The sequence below is a fragment of the Contarinia nasturtii genome, unplaced genomic scaffold (assembly GCF_009176525.2).
Source record: "Contarinia nasturtii isolate CC-2019 unplaced genomic scaffold, AAFC_CNas_1.1 Cnas_scaffold_129, whole genome shotgun sequence".
NCBI classification, from domain to species: domain Eukaryota; kingdom Metazoa; phylum Arthropoda; class Insecta; order Diptera; family Cecidomyiidae; genus Contarinia; species Contarinia nasturtii.
Window position 1 is genome coordinate 11,812,705 of NW_022197486.1, and position 6,000 is coordinate 11,818,704.

Consider the following 6,000-nt stretch of genomic DNA (forward strand, 5'->3'; position numbering starts at 1 on the left):
AGAAGAGACTGGAGAATAAAACGTTAATTATACATATCATCCGTAAATAGTATATCAAATTCTTTATCAATATACACAAGAGCCTACGTATGTAAAAACAAATCGAACATATTTATGATGAAATACAAAATTGAATTATATACGGACAATGAGATCAATACGGTTTGCTGGTCAGATCCGATTCACATGCAAATGAATTTAATGACTTCAAGATGATGTCATAATTAGAAATTGACTACGTACTATGCCATTTTATTTGCACAAGACTCGAAACGATTTAAATCTTAAAGAGAAAACACAATTTCCAACAATCTTAAAATTTGTTTATTTATTTATTTATAGCGGACACATTAGTTTCTATCAGTTTCTGTTTCTTTTCTCTCTTTTCGTGTCTCTCTCCCACTCTTTCTTCATCGTCTTATTTTTTTGCTTTCGCATTTATGCTTCTTTTCATTTTCAATCTATTCACTTTCAATATTTCAATCATATTCAAATTCAAATTTGTTTAACAATCTTGAAAAAGAATGGCCCATGGACCAATATATCGAATAAAGATGAACCATTTTTTAGCTAAATTTTGTGTAAATTATCGAAATGAAAACAAACTACATAAAATTCATTTCATTTTTTTTCAACATTTTTTTTTTTAATAATTGGTTATCTTACAAAATATTAACTACTATTTTAACTATGCATTGGTTTCTTCCTATCTTTACTTATTTCTTTGTTTCTTTTTTCATCTTATTCAACAATAAATATATCAAACAATTATTTCAAATGTATTTAGTTAGGAGGAAGGTATTGATTTTCAGTCTCTTGAGATCCATGCGATGCAACACCATTTGATGAAGACGAATAATGTTCGTTTGATTGTGTTTCCGGCAAGATATCATGGCCTTGCAAGGCCGTGAATCGAGCTGTTTGTGATGGTTGTTTCGATCGTGCATAAATTGGTTCGTTGTGTTCGTGTGTTTGTTGTATAATCTGTGCAGCTGTGTTGCTTATTTCTTTTTGTGCTTTGTACTTGATGAAATAGACTTGTGGATTATTCGACTCATTATTTTTCAATGGTTGAATATTTTGTATTGCTTCTGTTTCTGGTTTTTTGACCAAAACATATATAATTGTTTTTTCGTCGCTTTGAGGTTGATACTGATGTTGACTGATTGCTGACTGTGAAATTGTTGGTGTTTTAACGAAGATAATGTTGAAATGCTTATTTTTATTTACAATAGTTGGAATTGGCAAAGATTGTTCTGATTCTTCAAAATCTTTTGGTGGCGCGTGAATGTAAATGTGTTTGTGAACTGTTACGGTTGAAGTTGCCGAATGTTGTTCTAATTGTTGTTGCTGCTGTGGTTGTTGGGCTATGGCCGGTTGAATATACGGCGGTTCAAGTGAAATTGAATCATTGCTATCATACGTAGATTGTAATGACGGAGCTATATCGGCTGGATTTGGTACAATTGTCGAATAAATTTTGAATGAGTCCAATGTTCCATCAGTGTCTTCGCTTGTGTTTTGCAATTGTGTATTGGACGTTGTGGCAACGGGGTTAGTAATAAAAGTTTGGTCAACATTGTTGGATTGAATTGAGTAACCAATTCGTAATGGTTTCGCCGAAAATTCGGCTAAAGTATTGAAAAATGTTAAATTGTATAGTTGCTGTTGTTGAAGTAAAAAGCTGTGATCACTTTGTAATGATCCTTGTGTTTGGTACGAAGATGAATAGGGAGCAATGGTGGTTTGTTCTGATTGGTATATCCGTTGTTGTTGTTGTTGAAAATATTGCGAAGCATCAAATGATTGAGTTTGCTGAAATGATTGTTCTTGTTGCACAAATCCATTTTGTTGATTATTTGGCGATTCATAGCTATACGGTTGATTGTATTGTGGCTTTGCCACAACTAAACACACTGTAAATGTCACCACAAATAATTCACGCATTGTTTTCGCCGTTCACAAACACAATCCAAAAATCACTTGTACTTCCAATTGAATGGAAGTCTTGAATTGCTAGCTTGCTGACAGTTATTTCATTCGATCGAAGTTAATGATAGATACTGACGACATTTTCAAAAAACATCATGAATTTATATCAATTTGTTCAGGTCCCACACCAGATAAATTATAAAATACCAAATATCGATTGAAATCCATCAATCATTTATTTTTTTATGTAATTATTAGCCCGGAATTTTCAATGTTTTAAAACATTTTGTGACTAAAAGTCAATTTTTTTGATCGACTTTTGCTAATGTTACGTGAAATATAAGCGATTTGATCAGTTTATCAGTTTGTAGTTATTTAATAAAAATCAATTCCGGCAAAAATCATCACAAAACGCTTTAATCGAGTTAATTTTAACCCTTTGCTGCGACAGTTTTTTCAATCTTAACCAGAGAGTAGACGACGCTACCGGTGTAGCAATTCTGACAATTATACGTACACATACAATTGGGATTATTTTGAATGAACCTCTTTTAACTATAGTAAATTGTATCGCAAATAACCTTTCCTAATTAGGAACTTGCATAAGATAAAGGGTTAAGCAAAAAAAAAAACCAACAATACTGATTGGAGTGGTTAACCAATAAATGTTTAAAAAAAACTATAAATATACGTAATATGTATTTGATTTTGACAAAAAAAAACCAATGCACCCCGTTCCAGTGATTGACCAACAACAAAAGACCATCACGCTGACATTTACCACATTAAAAAAAAAGTGAAATGTTGTTCACGCATAATCAGATTGCTGAATCTATCAATTAATAAAACTGTATCGCGATAATGAATCATTAAAGAGTACGATATGGATATATACGATCACAATACCTATGTTTTGTTTCATCCATTCACTGTGTATGTGAAATGTATCTGTGAAGCACATTACAGTATGTTATTAAGCACAAACTTCAATACTGTATCATATTATTCCAATTCTATGAAATGTGCGTGCAATAATCTTTGATGGTTGGAAACAAAACAAAAGTAACGGCTTCCATTTGGTCGCAATAGAACTTTCAATTTTGTTGTTTACGCGCATTTGAATCACAATGATGGCATTTAAATAAGCGAATGGCATGGTATCTATCTATTAAGCGCTATTTTCCACTGTCATCATCATCACCATGTTTGTTGATCTCAAAAGTAGTTTTGTTGACTTTAAATGTCTGATTATACGCGTATGGCGAGAGAAATTCCAATTAATTGTATGTTAAAATTAGATTTGAACGACGATATGTTTTGGTTTTTGAAGATTCGCGTATGGTAAGATTGTTTTTTTTTTTTCACATTCAAATTAATTCAAACGCTTTCTCCAAAAACGGATTTTTTTCTCTCACATTTTGTTCAAATTGAAACGGTTTTTTGTTGATTTTAAGTTCAATATGAATCTTAAAATGCAAAGCCAGGGAAGGCTTTTTTCAAGTGAAAAAATAAATCGATTGGGCATTTTAACGATTGTTTCGAACGGTTTTCGATGCTTTTTTTACTCAATTTTATTTTGTACGTTCATTCGATAGGTTGATGAATCAATCAATAAATTAAAACTAACTGAAAAAGAAATACAAGTGTGTCTTAAACCAAACTTTAATCATTTATTTTTGTGAACTGTGATAAGTGAATTGTCGATTAGAAAAGAAAGAATTGTCAAGCTGTGTGAGTGTCTTTGATTTATTGCCAAAGAAAAAAAAAGACATGAACCGAATAATGCAAAAAATAAAATGCGCAAGCAGGTCGGGTTGCTCGAAGTTGCTGCTTTATTTTCTCATTATTGTAATTCCTGTAAGGCAATTAAGTGTTGAGAAGAAAAAAAAATAGATCGGAACACTGAATATAACTTTATTTACACTAGATATAACAATTAACAATCATAACAATGATTTATTAGCTATTGTTTGTTGCAACAAACAAAAAAACAGTGGCCCACATAGTAATTCGCACAGAAGGTGAAATTAACATTCGGCATTGGGCGACCGTCACATTTTGAACCGCACATTTTATGGCAGCGATTACCATCAACAAACCATATTGGCCGACCAAAAGTGAGTGTGTGTGTGATTAAATGAGAGTAAAAGAGTAACGAATTTCGATAGCTCGAAATTACACATTTAGAAAGTAACCGAATCGATTGACATTTAATGCAACAATTGTTGTTTTTCATCATCTTCTTCCAATCAAGTATCTGATGCGTAAATAAATTGGTGTATGTCGAAAACTAACAAAAATTACCATAAAATTAATTGAAATGAAAGAAATACAATCTTAAACAAAAAAGTAAATATCCGATGTAACTTTTCCGGTAGATTTAAGTTTAAACTTAATTATCTCTGCAAAAAGTAATAGCCAATGTTTAGCGTTTTGAAATTGCTTTGTACGGTGGCATCTGTGTGGCTTCGACACCATTTGAAAATAAATAAATACATACACACAGCAACACACGCGCAACAAATAGGCTGCGTAAATATAATTACATAACTATCGCTTATGATCGGTTTACTATGTAGATTGTAGGCGCTAAAATAACATGAATACATCGAATTTCAAAGAATATGTGTAATTTCAATAAAAGAAACATTTTACTGCAATGAGAAATTCTTGTACCGGATTGATTTAGACATAATGCACAGTCTGATAGCAATTTACCACCAACGGTTTTATAATAAAACGACACGCATTCCGATTTTTCTATTTAAATTGAATAAATGATGAGCAAAAACGTAAAGGCTAAGGGAGATTGTCATTGCACTGATGAAACCAACTAAACAGCATTCACATCCAAATCGGTTATTTCAGTTCATACATACTAAGAAAACCAATGGTAGAATATTCATCTCCAGAGCACCATCGAATAAATAAAGAAAATAAAAAAGACTTCTATTGAATATGCGAATGTGAAGAGTTAGTTTTTATTTTCTTTTTGGTTGTTTGAACAAATAAAAAACATCAAATTAAAATTTGTAAATAAGTCTTGAGTTTGTCCCAAATGATCGTTCAAGGATGATCATTTATACAGTGTGCTACCGATTTTGATTACGGCCACTTCGCGTCTTCGGCAATGCGAAGTTGGTTTAAAGATACATTACTTTGTAAGTATAGATATTCTATTGAATTAAATGTGATAGTATTTGCATATCTTTGTTTCTTTGATTGTCCCCTAGGTATAGGCCAATCAATTTACTATGTAAGCAAGAAATTGGCGAGAAAATGAAATGCAATGGCTAATCCATTTTCATATATTTTGATTTATTCTCGATGATGTGATAGTGTAAATGGCTTTTGATTTTTATGACTTCAGATTACACATGGTGGGGCGTAGGTAACCACTTTGCTATATTCGCGCGCGCATCAAATTACATCTTCAGTGTCAATTGCTTGCCATTTAATTTCCTTGCTTGAAACACGCAGCTTATAATAACTGTCTTAGCGATGATATTAGGGTTTATGGCGACACATCATTTGCGCCAAGCCAATGACTTTCGATTACGTAATTTGGAAATGGCGATTTGTGATAGTTCACAAATATTCTACACCATTTTTGGATATCATTTTGCGGGTTTGCTTTTTCTATTTGTATTTCTCCGTTGCTCCTCCATTTCTCTTCATTAGAATCAAATGAATTGTGTGATATATTGATATATTTTGACCTTATTTATCGATCGGCTCCTTTGTATTTGCTTATATGAAAACATTCCAAAACATTTTTTTAGCTCTTTTCCATTTTTTCAGATAGTTTGCGCGTCAACAAGTAATGACTTCCTACCACTGAAATACTTTGGTGTTGAAAGCAACATTTTTTTGGCTGCTCAAGAATTTCTCTTCGTTTTTCAACGAGAGAAATGCGATGTCTTTTTGTTTCCCATAGCTTAAGTTTTTAAATTTACGATATTATGCCACATGTTGGCCATTATTTTAAATGAATTTTTTTTAACTTGTGTAGTTATTAAATGAGAGCTAAGCATGATATTTATGAACTGTTTTTGCTGTTACATTCAA